We start from the raw sequence: 27815 nt of genomic DNA on the forward strand, positions 1-27815 counted from the left end.
TGGCAACTAGAAGCATGATTTTAGAAGAGTTATAAAGTCAGCAGTGTATCTTTGAATATCGTCTCCTTTCCAAAGATATCTTGCATCTCCTTTGTGTGAATGTCCTACCACCTGCCTCACTAGATAAGTTTCATTAAAAGTAACTAGTTCTGATTATGTTTGTATTCCATAGATGTGCATTGATTAAACATTTATAAACTACCAACATTCTACTACATTTAGCATTCTGCTCCAACTGACCTCGTTTTGAGTAACATCTTTGGTTGGTGAAAATTACAACTGTCTTTTGATTGTTTGCATTGCTGCACATCATTTTTGCATTAAAGACAAGTTATTGTCTTGGACTCTCTGATGTGTTGTGGTTTTTTTGATCAATTCAATCTGCTTTGTGTATACATTTGCAAGGTAATTAACATTACTCATTACACTATGTTTCCTAGTACCAGCAACATTGATATAAGTACTAATAGATAAATACACAATCATATAAAGATATAATAAGTAATCAAAGTTTGATCATTCTAGTTTCTTCACGAGAAGAGAAAACCTAGGTTCTTGTGAAACATTCTCTCTGAGTCTGAATCAATAATCAAATCTTTGAAAAAAGTTAAAAGTTAGTTTTTCTCTCAACACAACTTAATTTCTGAATTCTTGTCCGAAATGCACGTTGTCCTTCAGTAGTCTCGTGGCGATAGTTCACCAAACTGGAAGAACACAAATCCAATTTCAAGGACCAGGCTGCAACAACATTGTCCTATGATTGCCTAACCAGTATGTTATGAAACACGAGGAAAGTCATACCCAGTGTTCCAAGATGGCCCTTGCTATCTGCAAACACTAGTGCATTCTCTAAATGTGCACACGGTGTCTCCAAGCGGCGCTAACATTCAACGATCACCACCAGCCTTTGCTTTTTTGTAACCATCTTGAAGCAAGTGGGTTTGGAGGGTTACACCCTGCGCCCACCAAGTCCTGATCTTTAAGCCATACATTCCGACAGACGTCAGGCATCAAAAGTGGAGGACGAGTTGATATTATAATTTTCCCATCAAGGGTTAAAAATTCAGTATCATTAGGTCAACATCCTTATCAATGATTGCATCAGCAATCTCTGTTCTGTTTGACCACAGACTGGCAGATGGAAGGAGAAGAAACCAAAAGGGAGCCTAATCATATCATTGTGTTGAATTCTTCTATTAAAATAAGATTGTGAGAGGGTGCAACAAATATTGCAATATATTATTGGTTACTTCTCTCTTCCCTTTCCCCTACATTGGGTAGTTACTGTTTAGTTCCCACTCCACCTCCCTGCACAGGTATTGTAGAGGCAGGACCGCAAAAGCTAAAATTAAGACTAGAGAGGAGACCCTTGTGTTCATCAGATTTGTTTGAGCAAATGGTGGCAAATCATTTTGTGTCTTTCAAGGTTGTGTGATTATACAAAGAATGGCAATGGAAATGTGCTCTGCGCCCATCCCATACATAGGTGTCTGCTCTTCCAGAAAGGATGTAGCCTCTTCAAAAGCATTTGATTCATTAGTGACCATCTTGAGTTAATTGGTTCCCATTCTTTGAAAGTATAATTGGACACCTCATCACTAGGTTACGTTTGGATTTGGTTTTGTCACTCAGCATGTGAGTGAGTCATTGGGCTGCCATCAATTGTCACAATTACAGAATATTGGTTCACACGTAACTCCTTGGAATCTGTGTGAAGCAGCACATGGGACACGGAACAAGGACACTACTGTATAATACATTGTGATAAGGGATAGCCATAGGACTAGGAAAGAAACCAACTGTTGCTACAGTCCCATTGAGATGTATTTGACTGACCACCAACTGGCCAACCAGCTCCCAAATCAAGTTTGAGAACCACGAAGTCCAAGTTCTTGAAGTCTTGGAGTGAGGAGCTGTTGCAAGTGACAGGAGCTTGTTTAAAGATCATAATATTACTGCTACTACCCAACTCCCTAAGGCAACTGGACCTGTGTGGAGAATGCTTCTTCCAGCCTCTCATAATAGGAGAAGGGTTCTCATTCTTCCCAGCATCCTCAAATGGAAGTGGTGTCAGAGGGAAGAGCTCAAGAAATTACATGAGCAAACCTTTCTTTAATTGTGTTGACTCTTCCTCTCCTGTAGCCTCTACAATGACCCTGGAATCGAGAAAATAATGTACAAGCCCTTTAGAATACCAGTCAACAAGGACTTCCTCTGTCACTGTGGCCAGATGAGTGACCTGTAAAACATTAGGTGAATCTAGACTTCCATCTGTTTGTGCTCCAAATCACAATTCACATGAAGCGTAAGCGCTCCTAATAAAAGACGAACACTGGGGTGTTTCACTAGGTTAGAGCTTGCCATCTTGGCAGAAATGAGCAGCTAATTAAAGTTCCCATTCTGGTTTTCGGGGTAACTGCAAAATGACCAGACTATTGCTCTTTAGGTCAAACCCTACGAGACAGCGCAGCTGTGTGGTTGCAAAGAGATATAGGGGACATGCTCTAAGCTGACCAGGAATGCACGGCGTCATTTGCTTAACTTTGGCTTTCTGTTTTGTCAATCACAGTTTTATCCTTTATGTTTACTGGGCCTGTTTGTTTTAGCCCCGGGTATGCCTTTGCCCCTCCCATGAGCCATAGGCTTTTTACCACCTCTCTGATTGGCTTCTACCGTTCTTCCACCAGTGCTTGCTTTTCGTACACAATTTATTTATTTTTCTTCAGGCACTCCATGCGAGTGCAGGTTTTATGCAGCTGTCACCCATGTATGCTTCATTAGAAGTCCCACTGCCCATCTCATCCCATTCCTTATTTCTCTCAAGCACAGAGTGCTTCTGCCCAACCTAGTTCCACTACTGTCTCGACTGTGTGTTTCCATTTTTTTCATTTATAGCGTGAACCTAGCCCAAGGACATGGAGTGCTTCATATATGGCCCCCAGTTACGTTACATGATGTCATATTCATTTATAAAGCATTCAAATATTATGTGATGTGCCCAAGATCACAGGATATTGAGCCAATGCTGGGACTGGGGGGCAGCCCTGACAGTAAGGCCACATCCTTTGCTTAGGCTGGCCATGTCATGCTTTGTCCATGATGTACATAAATATGGTTTGACAGTCTCTCCTGAGCAGTTGGGAGACAAACAGCCGACTCAGTTAGTCGCTTTTGTCACTGCCCGAGCCCACTGCTCTTCTCTCAGGGAAACCCTGAATTCACCAGCTCCCATCAAATGCTCTAAGTCTTTAACTGCAGACTCATCACCTGAGGGGAACGCCCTAGGAGACCTGCAGACTGTTGATGCAAATCAAGTTGATAAAATCTACAGGCACATCTGGTAAAGTGTGAGCCAAGCAGCAGCGAAGTGACTACAGCTCTTGTTAAGAGTGAGCTCACAGGGGCAATAAGGGCCAGAGCTCATTCTGTTGCACCCTGCTGAGACGCGTGGTCTGGAGGGGGGTGAATGTATAAGTGTGGCTTGCTTTATTCAGATGCGATGATAATGTAATGATAAAGTGGCAATGAGAAGATAAGAATATTTGTTTTCTTAAATCGTTTGGTGCAACCGAAGAGTGCTAGGTCTGTGTTCACCCTATGTATCCAACCGCACTCTGCCTCTCATGCTTTCATTTTCCTTCCATGACTATTTGATCCTTTTCAATTCAGCACTCCGAAGAAAGGCCCTCATCACGACCGACAGGCCATCAGTGGCTGTCCACCCGCCATCCAGGGCATCGGTGTGACCACTGCTTTACAATGCAGCTGGTCGGACTGCAGAGGTTGGGGGTAGGACTGTCGCCTCTGACAGAATCAAAGATCCTGTAGGGATGGCAGTCAGATTCTTAACCCTACAATGATGGCGGTGCCTGTGCAGGCACCACCATAGGGATTAGGATATCCCTTTCCAACTGTCTGTTCATGGCGGTCCCACCACAATGAAAAGGCATACGGGAGCGGACTTTGGGGACCCCAAGCAGAGCCCCTGTCCCTTATTGGCCACTGCTAAGTGGCCTGGAGGACACATGTAGTGTCCCCCCCCCCACAAATCCCTGCGGTGGGTGCCAGGCACCACGTGTTGTCTGGCACATAGTGCATGGATGTGCATAAAGTGCCATTTGCTACTGTTGCTTGGGCTGCATCCTTTTTCATGGGCCCAAGCACAAGCCGCAGTAGAAAACACCATTTTACGACCGTCTGTATGGCGGTCCTATCCTGATTGGGCAGGTGGGACCTCCGACACATTGTCGGATGGTCACCTGCCCGAAATGATGGCAGTTGGTGGTACGACCTACATTTTAAGAAGGGCTTCTTAGATGGCATATGGTGCAAGAGAAATGCTCTAAATAAATAAATGTGTGTTTGCTCAAAATGGGACAGGTGGGCATTGGAATGAATACATTGTTATTGCAGTAAATCCATCTGATGTTTTATTAACGAGAAATTATGGAAATGATTAAGTCTTCACAGTAAAAACACTTTTCATCTTCTGACAATTACCCCCGCAAGATTGTGCAGTTCATCATCATCATCATCATAAAACTTTATTCGAATCTTTTTATCGATCCATAAAAGTACATACCATTTAAAACTTACTATCAATTAATAGAATAAAATACATATTATGACAGTTAAGACTTCATTTGTACAGATCGCCTTATTGTCATATTTAAAAAAAGAAATTATAATTTTCAGCCAGGGGTCATCCTTCAATCAGCTTCATAGACTAAATCGTCTAGGTATACAAGAGATGTCCTTCTTTGTATGGACCTACTTATAAAACCGGCAACAGCTCGGCAGGCTAATTCATTATCAAGGGTACGAATGCATTTCATAGCATCCTTGTAAAAGAGTAATTTCTGTGCAATAAAAATTGGCTGTAAAAAGGTTTTTCTTATATCTTGATAACACTTGCAAAACAACATAAAATGCATCGTAGATTGGATTGCTTTCCCATCACATGGGCATTTGTGAGCTATTTTCTGCCATTGTTTGTGTCTTGGAAAAAGCCACCAGTTCATGGACAATGTCCAAACGTAATCTTGTCATATAAAATCTGTCCTGAGTGTTTGTAACTTTAACCAAATAATTAGGTAGACCAACCGACTCAACTCAATGCTAGTCATATCTAGATACGCCTATTGTTTCCTCATCTCTCCTGGCCCTCTCTTGACTTTGTTTCTCCATATACAACTTTTTAATTTTGCTTTTTCCATATTGCAAAATATATGCGGGATTTTTCACAGATAGATCTTTATCAATATTCTTCAGCAGCTTATCCATGTAGGCTATCCCTTGTGAACTTTGGTCCCTCCTTGTACCAAATGTTATGCCAGGAGCCTAAAGCTCTTGCTTGAATTAGGTCGGCAACATATAGTGCATCCTCCTCTTTATACAAGTGATATGTGGAGGTAGACCGTGGTACGGCCAGCATACGACCGAAGAAATAATTTTCACAGGATTGCAATATGTTTAGATTGGAATTACCCCACACTACAGAGTCATAGGTTGCTACTGATAGGCATTTACAGCCATATATTTTAAGCGTATCATGGATAGATTTGCTACCTATCTTGTTACAAAATCTAGAAATCGCCTCCATGGTTCTAATGAATTTAAGTCTAGACTGGTCTAAATGAGGACCCCAATTACTATTAAAAAAGAATAAAATACCTAGATAGGAGAAACTTTGGACTTCTGTTGACTTATATTCCCTTGCATAGTGAGAATTTTTCTTAGCCCTACCTCGACCGCAGACCATCACAAACGTTTTGGTGAGATTTAATTTTAGGTCTTTCTGCTCCATGTATGAGACGAAAGCTTTGACCAGTTCTTGTAGTCCATTGGCAGTTCTGGATATTAGGACAGCATTGGCTGCATACAGGAGTAGTGGGGTTGGTCGTGGGCCTATTTTCGGGACATCTGTATTCAGATTTTGGAGAGTTTTATCGATCCCATTAATGTATAATGAGAAGAGAAGGGGTGCGATGACACAGCACTGTCTTATTCCCCTAGACAGCTTCAAATGTAGGGTGCATTCTCCTTCCCTTACTGTCGATGTCAATCTCGCACATAATTGTGATAAGAATGAGACAATATCATAAGGGGCACCAATATCAATCATTGCCTCCCACAATTTAGCATGGTTTACGTAGTCAAAGGCCGAGCTTAGGTCTGCAAAACATAAGTGAAGATGTTCCTCCTTAACCATCGTATATTTGTCAATAATTAGATTCAGATTTATGCACTGCTCTACCATCCCCATCTCCCCCCTAAAGCCATATTGGGGTTCACTCAAAATGTTACTATCGTTGACCTAATTCTCCAATCTTCCAAGGACTATTCGCCTCATGATCTGAACAGATGAGTCTAGGAGGGATATGGGACAGTAGAATCTCGTGTCTCCCCGACTCCTCTTTTTAAAAATGCAGAAAATTATACTATCTGTCCAAGTCTCGGGGACGCAGCCATTAGCAGCTGCATTACAGACCTGAGTTAAAATAAGGGCCCACAACTGTGTATTTTTCATTTTCGTGGGCCGGGACACCATTGGGTCCCGAGGCCTTACCCTGTTTCATCTTATTAATTGCTACAGTTACCTCCTCTAACCTAAGTTGTGGTAGAGATATCGAAGCTATAGGGGGTGACTTTTCTATATTATTGGTAGATATATTGAAGATTACACAAAAATGTGTAAGCCAGTCGTTTAGGGCAATGGCTGTTTTAATGATGGGATCTTGTTCCTCTTTCCACATTGGTGAATATATCACTTTCCAGAAAAGGGTGGAATCCCTGGTGTCAGCGACTTGATTCAGTTTCGACCAGGCCTTCTCTTGTACCTCACTCTTCCTTCATTTTAGGGCCTGTTTATAATCTGTTTAGTAATCTGTGTCGCTTAATTTCTACCCTATCTCTAGGTGTTGGATGTAGGGCCTTATTTAACTCTTGTTTTGTCCATGTACAATTATGATTAAACCAGCCTTTTGCCTGTCTCTTATTCATAGTGCTGCCTTTTCTTAAATTAATGGTTATTTCCATGGTGATTCTTTCAAAAGCGATTGTAATAATATCAGGAGAGGAGTTAATATCAGTACAAATGGAGAAACTTTCTTTATTATCTTTAACAATCTTTTGAAAGATAGTATCTTCATTCATCCCTGTCCATTTTATGCTAATACTGTTCTTCCCAGCCGCCGCTATATTTGGGAACAATAATTTATCCTCAGGCCAGTTTATTTTAACATTTATGGGCAGAGTCAGTGAAGCATGATCAATAAATCTAGTGAATTCACTATAGGGTAGTCCACAATATTTAAGGACAGTAGTGGACACTATAATGTGGTCGAAGCATGTTGGATTTCCTCTACCTTGGAAGGTTGGATTTGTTTTTTCTCCCTCTTTACAAAGTTAGCCAGTACTCTCCCTAGCTCGCTCACAACCTTGTAACAAGTAGCACTAAAAGTTTTATTTTAAAATTAACCGTAATAAAGGGTCGGTTTTTCCCCATTGATAAAAAAACCAGTTGAAAATAGGGGGAGCCTTTATACACCTTTCTGAGTTCTATTGGTGCTGTGGTAGATTTAAAAAATGCCAAACCTCCCTTTGCTCGTCCAAATACTGATGGTGTAGCTGGGGTTGAGACAGTAGCAAAACCATTAATATATGCTTCTTGAGTATGCCAGGTCTCCTGAAGGCATAGTAGATGAAGTGATTTGATGCTATCTAGCCATTCCTTATCCTTAAGCTTATTTTTAATCTCGGCTATATTCCATGATTTAAGCTTTATTTGGGTAGTTATTTCGTGGCTTTTTTAGGTTGACCACCGATAGTATGCTCCTTTGGACTTATCTCCCTGGAATTTGTTTCTATCTCCCCATGTTAATTCTGTCAATCCTGGTCGGCTAAACTAAAAAGGGGCGCTTAACGGTTTAAGCAGTCTACTGTAGGGCCCGTACTGAGTGTATGTACCGGGTTAACCCTCCTGTAGGTGGGTGGATTGGCGAGTAAAGGAGGGGGTTTATAGAAAAATTCTAAAGGGACGGCGACCACTCGTTCTTCCCAGTTAATCATGTACTGTTGTCTGGACTGGATCTAGGTGTAAAGCTAGCCACCTCTGGGTATCGGAAATTAATAACTATGCAGTCCCCAGTACCCTTTTTAAGTCTCGCCTAGCGTTGCAGCGCGAATGCGCTACTATAGCTATGCGAGGCATGCAGTATACACAATAGTGTGGAAGCTTTGTGGAAACTCCGCCCACTCTCTGGCCCATCTTCTTCATTGGCTTAGGTTCTAAATGCTGCCTTCCAATTGGTTTTAAGCTTGTTAGTCCCTCCCCATTACAGCCATGTCAGTCATGTGTGTCCTTCCACGGCTACTGGCCCCTTCATAGCACAGACTATTTTCTTCTTCTTAGGTCTTGCCTAGCGTTGCAGCTCGAATGCGCTGCCATCGCTTTGCGAGGCATGCAGTATACACTATAGTGTGGAAGCGTTGTGGAAGCTCCGCCCACTCTCCGGCCCATCTTCTTTATTGGCTTAGGTTCTAAATGCTGCCTTCCGATTGGCTTTAAGCTTGTTAATCCCTCCCCATAACAGCCATGTCAGTCATTTGTGTCCTTCCACAGCTACTGGCCCCTTCACAGCACAGACTACTTTCTTCCTGTGCCCCCCTCCCGCAGTCCGATGCCTTCTCACCGACGCCCCCCTCGTGCCTCGTCGCCCGCACGCATTGCTAGTTGCAATGCAATAGGTCTCCCGTAAATGCAAGTCCTATTGCATTGCCAATGCTTGTTGGTGTTACTCTAATCTGTTTCGCGCAGCGCTTTAGGGTCACGACATTATTTAACCTACCCTGTAGATGAGACAATATCTGTGGTTCAGCAATTAGACAAAAGAAAATGTATGCACTCTGGCTTTCCCTTGTTCGCCGCGCCAATGTCAGTGCCGACTGAGCCCACAAGAGGGCAGCAGAGCTCCAAGCAAAATGACTTTGCAGCAATTTATTTTCAAGACAATCAAGCTGTCCATCTCAGAACCATCATTTCAATGTAGGCTGCAGAATATGAAAATTCTCTATTTCCATACATGTGGGCTAAGTAAAATTCAGCAATCCAACACACTTAAGAACTGATTTTAGACATTTTCAATTGTGCACCCCAGGGAGTATTGTCTTCTTGTTCCGATCACAATATGTCAGGTGCGTAAATAGTCTTCAAAAAACACGGGAGCAGAATGTTGCTAATTTCCCAATGCCCCCATCAGAACGTCACTGTGATATTTTTATAACTCTCAGCAGGTAAGTGTCAACGAGGGAAAGGGGATTGGGACAGAGAAGAGACAGCCCTGGATATCTTCGTTTTCTTAGTAGATAACAATTCTGTAACAATTAACATTCAGTCACTACTTTAGTCTTTTAACACCTTTACCTACTGTATTTAGTTTAATAAATTAGCTTGTCTTACCAGGAGGCATTCAGGGCCAAACCTCTCTTCTCTATTTCTCAGTTGCACGAGTGTATATCAACTGATTCGCTCTGGCTCTCGCTAACCCTCTCTTCTTCTTCTTTTCTTACAGGTGTCAAGGAAGGTATTGCGGTCTTGGAACAGAATTATAAGGTAAGTGTTGTGAATTGTCAATTATTTTAACTAGTTTTATATTGTCATGTAACAGATAACTTACTTTGTTCTTTAGCCTTGAGCGCAGTGTATATACTTCTTAGAACTTTCCTTATCCAGAAAAAAGGCAAACAATAAAACTAAACTGAGACGGAAGAAGACTCTCTCGTTCTAACTAATCGAGAAGTCACTAGGAACCCTTATAAAGCTTGGACTCTACTTGGTCACTAAATACTAGAAGACTCGGACGCTGCTTAGGCTAAGAGTTGAGTACACTATTCTTGCTACTCAAACTGAAAGACGGTATTAAACAAGGACAGCGCGAGGACGGTTCGCGTTGTTCATGTTTAAACTAAGATATCTCTAAGAGTGTCTTTTTTCTGTGGTGTTTTGAATACTCAACAAGCATAAGAACAGCTCACTATGCTTTTCTAAGAGGTAGTGTTCTGACCTTCCTCACTTTCCAGTCAGAAAGAGTTTTTTCCCCGGTTACGCTAATCTTCACGCATGCGCCGTAATTTTCAGAGACACTACTCTAGATTCACTAACCTGAACCTGTGACCTGCTGCTCTCATGCAATCCCAGCATATCTCAAGATCCTCTCTGCGCTCCATTTCTTTGCCACTGGCTCTTTCCAAAGGGTCTCCAGTGACCATATGGGCATATCCCAGGCGAGCCAGTCGCGGTGCCTGCATCAGGTACTGAGATGCATCACTGCAAGATCCCACAACCACATACAAATGCCACGTACACTGGCCCTGAGACAAAGGGCAGCACGAGATTTCTATCTCATTGCACAATTCCCACGTGTGCTGGGTGCAATTGATTGTACCCATGTGGCCCTTCAGCCACCCCGCCACATTGCACACATCTTCTGCAACAGACACCGATGGCATTCCATCAACGTGCATGCTGTCTGTGATGCCAGGGGGAGGTTCATTAATGTGCATGCGGTGTTCCCAGGCAGTACCCATGACAGCTTCATATTCCGCATGTCACCTCTTGCCCGGCGGATGGCTGCGGGAGAATTTGACAACATGTGGCTACTGGGTAAGTACCAAGCGTTAGAAATTAGGGAAATGTGTTTTGCAAATGTCTGAATGCCCCCCAACATTAACCATTGTACAATAAGAATCATAAAGCTACATACATGGCCAACAGATACTGCATGTAATACAGTATAGATCATGTCCTGTGCAAGTCAAAGAGGGAAATGTACCCAACTGCCCTTTCCCCTCTCCTCAGGTGACGCTGGGTATGCACTCACCCCACATCTCCTCACCCCTTACAGGTGTGCAAACACAGTACCACAGCGTAGGTACAATAGGGCACACATACGGACTCAAGCCATCATAGAGCGCACTTTTGGTCTGTTGAAGTCGCGATTCAGATGTCACAACCGTACAGGGGGGTGCTGCAGTACTCCCCAGAAGTCGTGTGCAAGATCATATTAGCCTGTTGTGTCTTGCACAACATTGCCTTAACGCATGGCTTACACATACCGCTGGAACCTCGGCTAGCTCTGAATCTGGGAAACCGGGCCATGGCACATAACCGAGGTCAGGGCATGCAGGTCCGTGAGCAGCTCGTTGCCACATTTTTCACATGAGCAACCTGTAGTGGAATGGACTAAATGTGGATTGCTGTCTGTTGCCAATGATGAAACTTGGATATACACGACTGTGTAAAGAAATTCATTCCTGAGACAACTTTGCAAGCCACACTAACTGCATGTTCATCACAGCTGGTGACAGTAGTCAAAAGGTTGAGCGTGCTTCAGCTCATGTGCCCATGTCAGCGATCAGTGTAGTGGATGTCCCGAAAGAATCTATTGACGCTGATGGAAAATGATACATGTACTGAGAGACCCAGCCGGACCTCATGAGGATGGGTCACTTAATCAGAAAAGGCCATAACCATACCATTGTCGGGCCTGTGCCACCAACAGATGTGACTCACCCACAAAAGATGCACCTACAACGTGAGTGATGTCATGGGTGAACCAGACACCATGGGGCAGATGAATACGCCCCGTGCACCACTTTTGCGCCCCCGTTGCGTCACTTTAGTGAGGCAGCGGCGGCGCGAAGCCAGCGCCATGCTGCGGGTTATTTACAACGTGACGCATCTAGGGAGATGCGTCACGTTGTCAAGCTTGCGACACATGTGGGCGTACCTGCACAGGGGGGGGCCTTCTGGCGCAGGAACGCCTCCGAAAAGTGGCTGAGTGAAATCCACAAGATTTCACTCAGTCACTTTTCCAGCCATGCTGCGTCAAAGCCCTGCGCCTGCTTGAAGCAGGCTTAAGGATTGACGCATCATGTCAGGGACAGGGGCACCCCGAGCCTTGCTGGAGCGGCGTGGCGGTTGCGACGCAACTCCAGCAATGCGCCAACCTTACGCCGGCAGATGCGTCACGCATCTGCTTGTCCTTGCTCCACGATGCACGGCATTGTGAATGCGGCGCATCTGCGGTGGTGCAAGGGCAAACTTGCGTGACGCATCTCCCATGGCGCATCCCTGCTGATTTGCAGGGATGTGCCAGGGAACATAAATCTGCCCCCATGTGTCTGTGATATATCCACACTTCTCCACCCCAATGTTACGTAACACATCACACAACTCTGCTACTGAGCACCCAATATGGACTACATGTACCATGATGCAAAGCATGAGAAAGTGAAACAGGGCTTTTATGTTGTGTCAGCCCCCGCCCCCACCCATAAGTGCAGAAATGTCTTTAAATGGTCTCCTCCCCCTCTTGTTACATTTTAATAATTCTCACATGCACTGTCTTTTCTTTTTTATCCACAACAGAACAGCAGGATGGCAGTAGATTAGATTCATGATTGTGGATGGATCTGGATGAATACAAAATGGCTGCCAACTAATTCCTGTGATGTATTTCCTGCCTCCCACTCCCTGTCAAACATATCCTGTATAAAATAATCGGTTCCGGGTCATTTTCGGAGTTTACGGCACAAAAGTGGAAGTCCCGATTACGGAGCGTACGGCGCGTGTGCGGACCCTCCGCTCCGGAACCGGAAACTGCGCTCGCGGGCCGTAAACTCCGAAAATGACCCGGAACACATTATTTCATTCAGGAAATGTTCTACAGGAAGTTGGAGGCAGGAAATACATCACAGGAAATAGTTGGCAGCCATTTTGTGTTCATTCTGAGTCATCCTCACTAACAGATCAGATCCTCTGACAGCCTGCTGCTCTCATCATTCTTATTATCCCCATAATGGCTGAGGGTTATGAAGAGAAGGCACCCCCTTTCACTGAAAGTGAGTTAGACATCTTGGCTGAGGGGGTGCTGGCCAAATATTCTCAGCTATATGGGAACCTGAACACCAGCTGAGCAATGCAGCCCGGGCCAGGCTGTGGGCCAACATCAGGGAGCGCTGCAGTGCAGTGGGAGTCCACACCAGGAGTGCGAGGGCATGCCGCATGCGCTGGTAGGACCTGAAACGGTGGTCCCGGCACAAGGCTGAGGAGCTGGTGGGCCAGTCTTCCCAGCACCATGTGCATTGTCCTCGCCTATCCCCACTGTACAGGAGGGTCCTGTGAGCAGCTTGGCCGACCCTCCATGCTCAGCTGGAGGAGCGTGAGCAGCAGGGACATGGTAAGGGCATCATATGCTAAATGTGTCTGGGAGTATGATGTGAGTGAAACAGTGCTGTACCATTGTGTGTCCGATGGCTCTATTCACAGATTCTGTGTCCATGCAGCAGTAACCAAGCATAAAAAGGCACACTGTGGCATATGGACTGTACAGGGCAGAGTGCATTTTGAGAGTTGTAGTTTCGTCATGACAACTGGCTAAATGATTCTGATAGTTAGGGGTATACCCAACAATTACACCATCCATTACCTGGGTAAAGTGAACACAATATATGAAGAAACGCGGTATGGAGGAAAAGATATAACAATATTTGTGAACAAGGACACTTTTAATGATCCTTTCACATGTGATTAAATTCACTTCTCATTTTCTTTGTATTTGTGCTGAGCATATGCAAAAACATATATTTACAAAACATAACCTCTGCACATATAACTGTGCTGAGCATATGCAAAAACATATATTTACAAAACATAACCTCTGCACATATAACACAAGTACGCTACTGTCCTAAACATTAATTTTCAATTGTGGGTCCACCCTTCAATAGTGTGGACAACCCCAGAGGGCATATACATTGCATGAGAAGTATCAATGTCCCCATAAATTCTAAGGCAATGCAATGCTAAGGCTATGCGAGTTTGTCCAGGAGAGCACTATCTGCAGCATATGCTGCAGATAGTGCTCTCCTGAACAAACTCGCGTAGCGAGAGTTAGCACCGATAGATGCGGAAGAGCTATCAAGGAGAGGCTAGAGAAGCAAGCGTGTAATCACGACGGAAGAAATCTTGACTTTAGAACACGAACAGGGGGCCCAGCTGACTTTTCAATAAGGAGATGGAATAGGGGGTGGATCCCCTGCATCCCACTCCTGGCTATTGTACAGTACTTACGCTTGGTATGCTGAGTAGAGGGACCAGCCTAAGATTGCTGCTGTTTTCCTTGTCCTGAAGAGGCCAAAAGGAATTGATTGGCTGAAACGCGACCGCGTAGACATTTTGGTTTTACAGAGGGACCCAAAAGATTTTGATTGTGTTGGGATTCAACAACCTTGCATTGCTTACTTCTCATGCAATGTATATGCCCTCTGGGGTTGTCCACACTATTGAAGGGTGGACCCACAATTGAAAATTAATGTTTAGGACAGTGGCGTAGTTTTGTTAAATGTACAGAGATTTTGTTTTGTAAATATATGTTTTTGTATATGCTCAGCACAAATACAAAGAAAATGAGAAGTGAATTCAATCACATGTGAATGGATAATTGAAAGTGTCCTTGTTCGAATATATTTGTATATCGTTTCCTCCATACCACGTATCTTTATAAACTGGCAAAATGAGCCATAATAGTGCATTTATACTGAAATCTGCTCCTCCCGCACCACTACAATTGGCACTAGGAAATCATGTGTGCATTGGATGAGCAATGGTACAGACACTGTCCAGTGTGAGCATGGCAGGCCAAAGGGCATTGGATGCTATGACTTGCATTGCATTTGTAGAGTTTGGGTTCCAATTGTGACAAATCATCATGTGCCATGGAGTCAAGACAGACTTTGACATCCTTACATCACTCTTAAGCGCTTCTAAATTTGCAAGGGGTGTCCACTGACAGACGTCTCACCCTCAGTGGGCTGTTTGACATTTCACATGTACAGGTAGCTGTCACAACAATCCCCCACTGTTCAGCGGTGTACTGCATTACCATATCAGTCACCAAAGCCAATATGTGCCACTGGATTGTCAGATCATGTGTGGGGACAGCCCAAGGCTAGACTCACAATGTAGCTACACAAATAGCCCAGAGCCACAGTGGATGTGTGACCCCCATTCGCCACTTGTCTTGTCCCATACAATGACACAAAGCAGATGACACTTGTCCAGACCTTAAATAGCTGCGAGTCCCTATGAATGGCCAAAATCCGAGAAATCAGGACTCTTCATGTTCTCCATTGGTGGACGGCTTTTGGAACCTGCACATGTAGCAGTGGCAGGACACACAGATCACCAGAATGCCAGGTTGAGGGTTGGCCAATACAGTTGTGTAAGCCACAAACAGCCACGTGAGATGGCCATGTCAGACTCAATCCAGTAAATGACAGTGAACATACACGTAATGTCAGCTCATAGACGCTGACAACTATAGAGTGTGATCAGAGGAAAATAAAGTCTGACCTTGGCTCATCTATGTATGTGTCTCGTCCTGCATGACACAACCATAACATTAGGATTTTGCTTACATTTCTGCAGGCACAGCTGGCGAAACGGAAGGGCAGCAGGACCAGGTCCGGAGCGCAAGGCCACCAGTGCGGCGGCGGCTACACCCTCTTTCCACCAGCGAGGAAGAGGAGGATGAGGAGGGACCCTCAACATCAAGAGGCAAGGGGATTGCGCCCACCCGGACTGACAAGGGACACCCTGATGCTGGTGCTACATCCCGGGTGGAGGCTGCAGGCATTGAAGGGGGGGGGTGAACCAGACACCTCGGACCATGATGTGTTGGAGAGCTACTCTCCCCATGACTCTTCACCTGTGGGCCCTGAAGAGGTGTCCTCGGGGCAGGCCAACACGCAACCTGGGCCTGCCATCCGCCCCTCCCTACCTCTAGAGTCCCCCATGCCATCGGGGGCTCCAGCTGAATCCCCTGCAACAAGTCCCCCTCATCGTCGCCGCCAGCTCCACAACATTATTGGCCCCGGACCTCAGGCACCACATCCCTCCTGTCCCCCCCGGCCCCTCCCGGTGTTGTTCCTCCTGTGGCTGTGCCAGTGGACTTGATGTGGATGTGTGAGGGTCAGCCAGACATGTCCGCTCGCATCATGCTACAAGTGTGTATGGAGGTACGCATGATGCGAGAGGACATGCTCCGATCTATGGCCACCCTCGCCACCAGCATCAATTCACTGACCACAACCATGTCGTCTGTTGTCTCCCCAATCCCTTCCCATACCACTGTCAATGTCTCCCCCTGTTCGTTGCCCCACACTGTTTCCCCCCGTACTCCTCGTGTGTCACGAACACATGTGGTGCCTGTTACTGCACCTGCCAGACGTGTGCCTGCATCGGACTCAGAGGATCTGGACATTGTGGTCCTAGAGGATGACCAGAAGGACACTTGACTTTTGACGGAGACATTGACGTGAACAATTATTTCAGTTTCCCCTTGTAAATAGACTGTTTTCCCTGACGCTCCCTGACGTGTTATATTTGTGTTGCCCCACCCCAATCCAGGTTCCCTTCTCCCTCTGCATCAAGACCATCATTTGTTTTCCTTCCTCCCTTCCAAACGGACGGTTGTTCTGTTCATACCTAAATATATTTGAGGAATTCTAATTACTTCTACTTGTTTGACTTCATTTAGAATGTCGGGTTCTGAATAAGGACACATATTTGGTGAGTCATCTGCTATGCACATAATGGCTTGTTGCAATGATGGGTTACACTTGTAACTGTGTCGTACACACACATACCTTCTCACATCTCGAGGCCACCTACATCGTTACACAGGACATGAGACACAACAGATTTTTTTTTTTTTAGGTCTTTATTTGGTGAACACACAATCACGTGGCTACATTGTCCTGGGTTCCTGTCACTGGCGATCGTGCTTGCGACATCGCAATTTGGGGGGGAGGACCGCTCGGAGTGCTCAGGTCTGGGTCACCGCCTACGTGGAGGTGGGTACTGTCCAAGGGACTGTCCAGGGTCATCTACATGTGCTGGGGCAGATGGTGTATGCACACTTGATGGTTGTGCCTGGACAAGGGCCGGTTGTGCAGGTGGTGGGAGTGCCTGTACAGGGGTTGGTGGTGGTTGTGCAGGTGGTGGGAGTGCCTGTACAGGGGTTGGTGGTGGTTGTGCAGGTGGTGGCAGTGCCTGTACAGGGGTTGGTGGTGGTTGTGCAGGTGGTGGCAGTGCCTGTACAGGGGTTGGTGGTGGTTGTGCAGGTGGCGGGAGTGCCTGTACAGGTGTTGGTGGTGGTTGTGCAGGTGGCGGGAGTGCCTGTACAGGGGTTGGTGGTGGTTGTGCAGGTGGCGGGAGTGCCTGTACAGGGGTTGGTGGTGGTTGTGCAGGTGGTGGGAGTGCCTGTACAGGGGTTGGTGGTGGTTGTGCAGGTGGCGGGAGTGCCTGTACAGGGGTTGGTGGTGGGAGTGCCAGTTCAGCCCGCTGGTGTGGATGTCTCCCTTTGGTCTGTTGCTGTGCAGTTGGTACAGGTGTGGGGATGTGCTGTCCTGTGGGCAGATATGATGGCTCCCCTCCCTGCGTTGACCGTGAAGGGAAACTTTGGCTCACTTTTAATATGCCCTCCATCATCTTCATGGCCAAGGCATGGTGTCTTGCACCCTCTTCCCTTTGGATGGATAGCATGTCTCGCATATTTCTGGACATGTCCTGCCAGGTCCTATCCATCCTATCCAACACTTGGCTCAGCCTCTCCACCACCTGAGGGAAGTGGACCATGTCCTGCAGGGAGTCCGACATGTCGGACAGGGTAGCCCCTATGGCACAAATGTCCTGCCTCACATCGCTCTGCTGTTGGTAGAAGTCCTGCTCCCACTGGCCATCACAGCCAGGTGCAGGCCCTCTCTGCAGCTGTCTGCCATGGATGGGACGAGCAGCTCCTACAGCAGGGTGGGGGGGTGGCAGGTGGGAGCCTGTGGGCAGGTGAATGGTGCCCAGGGGATTCCGGCAGCACAACAGGGCTGGTACTACCCCCAGATGGTGGAGAGGATGGCAGGGATACACTGTCTAGGGAAGAGCGGGTAGGGGAACCACCATGTTGGTCCTGGACGTGAGGACTGTGAGGGAGTGATGTCTGTGTTGTGATGCGTGGGTGCTGTGACTGGTTTGCTCGAGGCTGGGGACAGGCCATGCTATGCTTGGGAGGAGGCTGACGAACGTTGCTTGGCAGAGGATGTGATGCCCTGACCGATTTAGCCAATCTGGCATGATAGCGCGCATTGGCATCTTCATCGTCATCAGACATGTAGTCCTCATCATCCACCAAGTAGAGGTCCTCAGGAAATTCATCCTCCTCCTCTTGAACAGTGCTTGCAGCCGACATCACAGCTTGGAGGATCAGGGGATTCTCCCCTCTGATTCCCCGTCGGCCCGCACTGGTCATGGGCCTGTCATCCTCGTCCTCAGTATCCCCTGGAACAGAGTTTGCAACCGTATTAGGGATTGACCTGGTATAACATGTGGTGCAGCACAAGGGTTTGTATTAACTGTACTTTGCATCAACAGATGAGGATCATGTGACCTGTGTAGGGTACCACCACAAATGACAGCTCACACCATAGCACTGAGGTGTTACACAGATACAGGCAAACTCACCAGCTCCAGGCACAACTCTCTGTCCCTTGGTGTTCCCCCCTAGTGTCACCTGCTGGACCTGTCTCCTCACGGCTTTTGTAGGCCTAGCTGTCCCTGAACCAGCAGCTGTAGAGGGAAGTGACAACATTCTCAATTATCTGCATCACCAATTGACAGACAGGCACATGACACTCCTGATTTGTATTTCACTTTGTACACAACAACTGCTGATTACATGCAGAGGGGAATCAGGATCTCTGTCATGGCTTTGGAGTCGAAGCCAGTGACACACCTCATGCCAGAATTACCTGAAGGACAGGTGCGCGAAGGTTGAACTGCTGCAGCCAGGATGTCATGCAGTCCCCGGGATGGTGCACGCTGCTGTGGCGTCATCCTGTCAGCAGCTGTGATAAGACATACAGGTCTATATTTTTCAACCACAGATGGTAGCTCTGAGCCAACATGTCATTCTCAATGACCATTTGTGGGTAATCCAGAACAATGTGCAGCATGTTTAGCTCCTGAACTTTACATTTGGGCACCTGCTCACATGCAGCAGTTGCCAGCCGTTACCTCCACACAGCAATGACATCAATAAGATGACACATCAACAGACACACCTCATGCTAGAATTACCTGAAGGACAGGTGCGCAATGGTTTCAATGCTGCAGCCAGGATGTCATGCAGTCCCCGGGACGGTGTCCGCTGCTGTGATGTCATCCTGTCAGCAGCTGTGATTAGACATACAGGTCTATATTTTTCAACTACAGATGGTAGCTCTAAGCCAACATGTCATTCTCAATGACCATTTGTGGGTAATCCAGAACAATGTGCAGCATGTTTAGCTCATGAACTTTACATTTGGGCACCTGCTCACATGCAGCAGTTGCCAGCCGTTACCTCCACACAGCAGTGACATCAATAAGATGACACATCAACAGACACACCTCATGCTAGAATTACCTGAAGGACGGGTGCGCGAGGGTTGAACTGCTGCAGCCAGGATGTCATGCAGTCCCCGGGACGGTGTCCGCTGCTGTGGTGTCATCCTGTCAGCAGCTATGATGAGACATAGAGGTCTAGATTTTTCTACCACAGATGGTAGCTCTGAGCCAACATGTCATTCTCAATGGCCATTTGTGGGTAATCCAGAACAATGTGCAGCATGTTTAGCTCATGAACTTTACATATGGGCACCTGCTCACATGCAGCAGTTGCCAGCCGTTTCCTCCACACAGCACTGACATCAATAAGATGACACATCAACAGACACACATGTATGAGAAGGTTACTGATAGGAAGGGATAAATGACCCGGAATCCTCCCCATTACACTGCTTTCACCTTTGCCATTCAAACTTACATATTTCCAGAGTCTCATGTTGTTTGTTGTCAAGTCAGAAATGGTTTCATGTGTGAGGTTTGCAATAGTCAGGGACATGATGTTGCTCATTTGTGCTTCCCCACGCATGAAGTCACACATATTTGTATGAGAGAACACAGATGTCTTATGGCCATCCTGTGAGTGTCCTCTCTTTGCATACTCTATTTCCAAGATCATGGTACTACTTAGCTGACGACGATTGGTGTCTTGTACAGCAGACATCCAAACCTCATATGTCAAACACTCACCTATACATATGAATACGGTAGGAGAGGAGGCAAGCAGAATGTAACATTTGGTTTATACTCACACATTGCGGATAGGCTGAGAAGCTTCGATGCCTTCCGCCTGCACTGGATTAGCGTGTTGCTCTTCAGCCTAGTCATTTTGCAGGTGTAACTGCATGAAGATTCACCTTAGCAGCCCCTACATTCATCTCAAAGGTACACTACTGGCATCAGTGTTGGCCTCAACCATGCTATTTTCATCATGGTGTTTCCGAAAATTGAATTGCAAGCAGCTTGTGTTTTGGTCATTTCATATTACTCATGGTACTATTGAATGTCCATTCTGCACTCACTTGGCATACATTTTGTGTAATCCTTTCATTAGCCACCAGGGTCTGATCTTGCATGGGTTCAAATGCCATATGTGAGCATATTGTGATGCAGGACAACAGTGTTGTACAACACATACAACATACGGCGGATGTGAAAGGCACATTTAATGAGCAGTCAGCCTGATATGTTATTGGGTTCACTTCCCTTGGCCCAGCACCGGAACAGTGTGTGGGCCCTGAACAGATGTCACAGCCAACCTTGTAGCAGAAGTCAGTGTGTGTCTTTGATTCTGGGAGGACCTCGTTGTACCTACAATGATAAGTGTGTTTTGCTACTTTACATTCCTGCAGCCACATGTGATGCACTAGATTTCTGGCACAAAGGATGAGCACAAGCAGTTGTGGGCACCAGCGTTGCTGAAGTGTGTTATACGTAATATCATGATTGCTCCCAAATAACTTCGAATGGGCCCACTACCTGGATGCAACCAATATCACAATGACATGTCTACGGATCCTGATGTGAGGTCCACTATCGTGTTTTGTTGATGGGCAAAACAAAAGCCAGACAATGTAAGTGGTACATGACCAGCTGTGTGGACTGGGAATTTGATCTATATTGGAAACATTCAAATTTGGACAGTGTATGCATTGTCATTACTAATGACCCTGGGATCTCACTTGTTCATCATTGCCATATTTCTGTCAATTAGATTGATTGATTACGTCTACAGACACCATTGCAACATAGTTGGGACACCCTTTTGAGTAGTTGTGGCACTCGATAACAGGATTGGATTGCCAGGTCTGGGGCTGTTGATGAAAAACATGTCATGTTCCGCAATTACGAAGGTTTGATGTGCCAAGGCATGTAATATATTGTCTTCAGCTGTTCACAATTATAATTAGCTAAAGGTGGATGTCCATTGACAACTCCAATAGTAATGCAGCTATTTGTTCATCTCTGGTTGACTTTCATATGTGGGCACTATATGTCCCTCGGTCACTCCTGACAATTTATGCATTTTGACCATCTCCTGGCCACTTTGACTTACCAGTCGGTGAGGGTGGTATGCCTATCACTGTACGGTGGCGATTCCTCCCAGTCGATGCAGGGACCTCTGCTGCGGCAGTTGTCTGTGCTCTGGCTGAATGTGTCAATGGGTGAGAAGAGTGAAAACTAAACATATGGGATATGTGCTTGTGGAACATTTCTGTGATTTCCCCATTTCTTCTGCATGCTAATAGTGTTGTGCAGTACTGCCGCAGACTGGGCAGGGAGGAGCATTGGTGCATTGGGGACGTAATGGCGTGCCAGGGTGGGAAATGTACAACAGAATAGGTGTATGACTTTTTAGATCTGATGATTCTCTCACCTTCTGCTTTGTGCTTTAAGCTGGCACGGGGTGATTTACGTAGTAGATTTTTGGTGGCAGGTTTACACGCCCCTTGTAATACATTTAAACCGCAGTTGCGTCACTTCTGTGACACAGCGGTGGGGTAATACAGGTGACACATTTAGACTTATTCACAATGTTATGCATCCATGGGGATGCCTCACGTTGTGCGGTCCTGCGCAACATTAAACATGCATCAGTTGTGATGTAGGCAGGGTGTGCGTTTCTTTGGTTATGCCTCGTACAAGTGATGCATTGTAATCGACGGCATTTCACGTAGTCACTTTTCATAGGGTGGTGCCATGCAAACTTACACCAGCTTGAGGCACATGTAATGAGTGGCCCAGAACGTTAGGTGTAGGCGGTCCATGGACATTGTTGGAGTTGCGTCACACTTGCGACACTACTCCAGCAGAGCACCCCCCTAATGCCATCCGTTGCGATACACATCTGTCTATCCCAGCGCCACAGTGCACCGCATTGTAAATGTGACGCATCCGCGGTTGCACAAGAGTTGGATTGCGTGTCGCATTGTTACTGGCGCATCTCTGCTGATATTTGTCAATTGCTACTTAGTGGGCTGGTGTATTACTGCAACAGGACAGTGCCCATGTTTTCTATAGTGGGGGAGGGATTTGCCATTTCCATCGCTAAGGATTGTGGGACTTGTAGTGCTACATACAGAGGGTGACACAGGAGTCTCTGACTGACGGATTTTTTTATAAACCTTGGACTACTTCCTTATTCACACTGACAGTGCAACACAGACAATCTTTTCATGCACTTTTTCTTTTCATCCCACTTACCTGGTCCCACGTAGCGGACGTCACTGACAGGCAGCCCATGGACCAAGTGGGGGTGTATCGTTGTCAGGATATCCTCCTCCAGTGGGGTGAGGCGGATGCGTGGTCCAGAGTATGCGGCTGGGAGGATCCGTTGTAATTCAATCCGGGAGTATTTCTCCTTTACCCTCAGCCGCTCATCCTGCCATTTTTTTTTAGGTCCTGGACTGTGCGCCTCTCCTCCCCCAATGCTGTGACAGCAGTGGATAATTGCTGCCACAGGGCTGCCTTCTGTGTCCCACTGGTGCAGTAGGGTGGGAGTCCATAGAGGCGTTTGTGGTGCCTGACAATGAACTCCACAAGCATGGTGGTCTCCTCTGCTGTGAAATTCCTCTTTCTTTTCAGGAGGTCCATTTTTCCCAGCCGGTGTCAGCTTGCAAAGACAAACTCTGTATGGCCAAACCTGTTCCTTCACTGTGTGCTGCTTTTAAATGTTTTTTGCTGTTGGTCAATGAGTGTTAATTGGCTTCAGCTGGATCATGGTGGGGGATGGTAGGCACTAGCAACATGATGGCTAACTGGAGCTGTTGGCTGGGATTGGCTGGAGTGTGTCAGCTGATGCATGGCGGGGGATGGTAGGGACTTGGACAGGTGTTTACCCTTGGCTCAAATGATCAATGGCCACAGTTAATGTAGTCTGGTCCCAAATCTGACTTTCCGTCCCGAGAGCGGAATTTCCGGCCTGAGAGCGGAATTTCCGGCCCGTATGCGGACTTTGCGGCCCGTAGGCGCATTGTCTGGCCCGCGAGCGGGTTCTCCGGCCCGTGAGCGGACTTTCCGCTCCGGGGGCGGAACTTCCGCTCCAGGGGCGGAAATTCCGGCCCGAGTGCGGACGTAAGTTTAGTGGTCGTAAATGCATTCTGTGAATAGCAAAAGTTCTAAGTTCATTCTGTGAATAGCAAAAGTAGTAAGTTCACTCTGTGAATACCAGAAGTAGTAGGTGCATTCTGTGAATACCAGAATGGTAGTAAGTTTAGGATTTAGTCTTAAGTTTGTTCTGTGAATCGGGCCCACTGTGTGCCAGGGATATGGGGGAATTGGTAAAGGCTGTAAAAGGCCTTTTGGTGCTTGTCTGTCCGACTTTCCCCGAATGCAAATCTCACAACCCAAAACATATTGTCGAATGTCACTGGTCATGCGTGGCCACCAAAAACTACGTTTAACTAAATCTTCTGTCTTGTGCACACCCTTATGACCCGCTAAAGGATAATCATGACATTCACGTAAGGCTTTAGTTCGAAGGCCTGTGGTGGGTAGGAATAGTGCCTGTCTGTGATAGGGTAATCCATTCTGCACAGTTCGTAATGGGTCTTCTGCGGCCCAGTTGTTGATAAGATCAGCAGTCATGTGTTCTCGGATTTGATCTTCAAAAGGTTCCAGGGAAATGGTTCCAATGATTCTGTCTGCTGGAATTATTTGCTGGTTTTCTGATGATCAGTATCCAATCTTGACAAGGCATCTGCCTTCCCATTTTGTGAACCTGGCCTGTATGTGATGACAAAGTCGAATTCAGCAAAATAGAGTGACCATCGAAGTTGGCGTGGTGTAAGAGTTCTTGCAGACCGTAAAAACTTCAGATTTCTGTGGTCAGTAAATATCGTCACAGTATGCTTAGCACCCATCAGATAATGCCTCCATTCTTTAAAAGCATCCTTAATGGCTAAAAGCTCCTTTTCCGTGATGGTGTAGTTGCATTCCGCTGGATTAAGCTTACGAGAGCAATATGCTACAGGATGCAGCTGGCCGGTGTGCCTTTGAGATAAAATACCTCCTATGGCAAATTCTGAGGCGTCCGTCTGTAGATAAAAAGGCTCTGTTGGGTCTGCATGGAGAAGAATTGGTGCCGACATGAAGCTTTTCTTTAATAAGGTGAATGCTTGCTCGGCTTCCTCTGACCAATTAAAAGGAACTCCTTTTTTCAATAGTCTGGTTAAAGGTAAAATCTTTTGTGAAAAACCATGGATAAATCTCCTATAAAAATTAGCGAAGCCTATGAAGCTCTGGACTTCTTTAATGGTGGTTGGAGATTGCCAGTCCGCAACTGCCTTCACCTTTTGTTCATCCATGGTGATTCCAGAAGGCAATAACACGAATCCCAGGAACTCTACAGTGTTAGTGTTGAACAAACACTTTTCTAACTTTACATATAAGGAATTTTCTCTGAGACGTTGTAATACTGCTCGGACTTGTCTGTGATGTTCCTCTTCAGATTTTGAGTAAATTAAGATATCATCTATGTAGACGATCACACATAGATCAATGAAGTCATTCAGTACATCATTTATGAAATACTGAAATGCCGCGGGAGCATTGCACAGGCCGTACGGCATCACCTGATATTCATAGAGACCGTATTTTGTTCTGAAGGCCGTTTTCCATTCATCACCTTCTCGCACTCTAATCAGGTGATAGGCTCCTCGAAGATCAAGGCGGGTGTAAATCTTAGCTTCATTAATTTGATCAATCAATACAGAGATAAGTGGTAAGGGGTAACGATTTTTTATCGTATTCTGTTGACTGCTCGAAAGTCTATGCAAGTTCGAAGATCTCCTCCCTTCTTGGGCACGAAAAAGAGAGGAGAGGAGACAGGTGACTGGGAAGGTCTAATAAAACCGTTTTCAAGATTTTTCTTTATGTATTCCTTTAGATGAAAATTCTCTTTTTCTGTGAGGGCATAAACTCGACTGCATGGTTAATTCGCCCCCGGTTCAAGGTCAATCTTGCAGTCATAAGGCCGGTGGGGTGGTAACCTTTCTGCTTTGGCTTCATCAAATGCATCCATGAAATCTTGAAGGTTTTCGGGAATTTCAGTAGTTTGGATAACGCATACTGTTCTTCCATTGTCACAAAGTTGTGCCGCCACACTTTTTTCTGACAGGGTGTCAGGCTCTGTAAAACAATGTTTTGCACAATATTCTGAATCCAAGGCTATTGTCCTGGCCCACCAATCAATTGACGGATTGTGTTCTGTGAGCCATGGTAGTCCTAAAATGAGTTGAAATTGAGGAGAGTCTATTAGGTCAAACTGCAATATTTCTTGATGACCTTCCCTGGTAATTATCTGTACAGGTTCAGTGTGGCTGGTTATGGGTCCTGAAGTTAAGTCTGAGCCGTCAACAGCTTTAACTTTCTCACTCTTACCCTTTTGGATTGCCAGTAAACCTATCCGAACTGCAAACTTTTGATCACAAAAATTACCAGTTGCTCCTGACTGCGATTTCTTTCAAGATCACCTTTCGAAATTTCAAGGTAAAGGTTAGGGTCAAGTGAGGTGTGGAGACTTGTAAGGTGTTCGCCAATTGATGATCCATTGGAGTTGTGTTTTTGCTTGCATCCACCAGTTCAACCCCAACTACTGGTGGTGCTGAGAGTTTTCCTTTTCCTTGTTTTGGATTTTGGGTCTCTTCAGGCAGGCCTTAACAAAGTGACCACTACCTCCACAGTACATGCATAGCTTATTCAGACGTCTTTTTTCTTTTTCTTCTTGGGACAATGGGCCTCTAAAAGCACCTATCTGCATAGGCTCTTCTCCAGTGGTATGCTCAACAGTTCGTGTTGAATCCGACTTGATTCGATCAAACCGAGGGACATTTGATTTAAAATCTCTCCTTTTTTCTCCTTTTCTTTCATTCAGACGAAAGTCAATCTCTAGAACTAAATCTATTAATGCTGAGATCTCTGTGTGTCGATTTGGAACCTGAGACAGGGCATCTTTCAGTTCATCTCTCGAACCCCTGTAAAACACTGCTGCTCTTTTGCTTACTGGCCAATTCCTCTCCACTACCAACTTGTTGAATTGGGCCAGATAAGCTACCAATTCTCTATTACCTTGACGAAGCTCTAGCAATTCATTATCCGTAGCCTGTGATGCCTTTCTCCTATCAAATATACGAAGAAATTATTTCTTAAAGTCTTCGAGATTGTACAGGATTGGATCATCTTGTGTTACTAAGGGCATCGATCAGGAGGCAGCGTCCCCACTAAGATAAGATAGAATGAACGCTCCCCGAGATTGAGCATCGGGGAAAATCGCAGGACGGCACATGAAATGAAGGGAGCATTGAGTCAGAAAAATCTGGACCTTTTGGGTGTCTTTGTTAAATCGCTCCGGAGGGGCGAGGGGAATTACCGGAGACAAGGAGTGTACAACTTGGGTGGTACCCAAGGGTAATGAGCTAGAACTTATGTTTGGTCCTTGAGTTTCAAAAGTAGTGGATTTTGCACTCGTTCCAGAAATGGTCTCCCTTCCCTTTATATTCAGTATCTCTTGTCTTAAAATTTGGTTCTCTTCTCTAACTGCTCCTAAATCCCTTTGTATATTCCCAAGTATTTTGCTCAAATTTTTTAGATCTAAGCCTTCCGTCATTCTGCTCAGGTGTTAATGATAACGTGGGCACTTCACTCTGTCAGGTGCGTAAATAGTCTTCAAAAAACACGGGAGCAGAATGTTGCTAATTTCCCAATGCCCCCATCGGAACGTCACTGTGAGATTTTTATAACTCTCAGCAGGTAAGTGTCAATGGGGGAAAGGGGATTGGGACAGAGAAGAGACAGCCCTGGATATCTTCGTTTTCTTAGTAGATAACAATTCTGTAACAATTAACATTCAGTCACTACTTTAGTCTTTTAATACCTTTACTTACTGTATTTAGTTTAATAAATCAGCTTATCTTACCAGGAGGCATTCAGGGCCAAACCTCTCTTCTCTATTTCTCAGTTGCACGAGTGTATATCAACTGATTCGCTCTGGCTCTCGCTAACCCTCTCTTCTTCTTCTTTTCTTACAGGTGTCAAGGAAGGTATCGCGGTCTTGGAACAGAATTATAAGGTAAGTGTCGTGAATTGTCAATTATTTTAACTAGTTTTATATTGTCTTGTAACAGATAACTTACTTCGTTCTTTAGCCTTGAGCGCAGTGTATATACTTCTTAGAACTTTCCTTATCCAGAAAAAAGGCAAACAATAAAACTAAACTGAGACGGAAGAAGACTCTCTCGTTCTAACTAATCGAGAAGTGACTAGGAACCCTTATAAAACTTGGACTCTACTTGGTCACTAAATGCTAGAAGACTCGGAC

General features: G+C 45.7%; 1 long non-coding RNA gene across 1 annotated transcript in view; it reads left to right on the plus strand.

Moving 5' to 3' along the window:
• The window catches only part of LOC146821921 (uncharacterized), a 52502-nt gene extending 24934 nt beyond the window's left edge, over positions 1–27568 (plus strand). Inside the window, exons 2-3 of the long non-coding RNA XR_014962786.1 lie at positions 9573–9613; positions 27526–27568. This is a non-coding gene — a long non-coding RNA (uncharacterized LOC146821921). The remainder of the gene's footprint in view (positions 1–9572; positions 9614–27525) is intronic.
• The last annotated feature ends 247 nt before the right edge of the window (positions 27569–27815 follow it).

This window comes from Triturus cristatus, chromosome 6 (assembly GCF_964204655.1).
Source record: "Triturus cristatus chromosome 6, aTriCri1.1, whole genome shotgun sequence".
NCBI classification, from domain to species: Eukaryota; Metazoa; Chordata; class Amphibia; order Caudata; family Salamandridae; genus Triturus; species Triturus cristatus.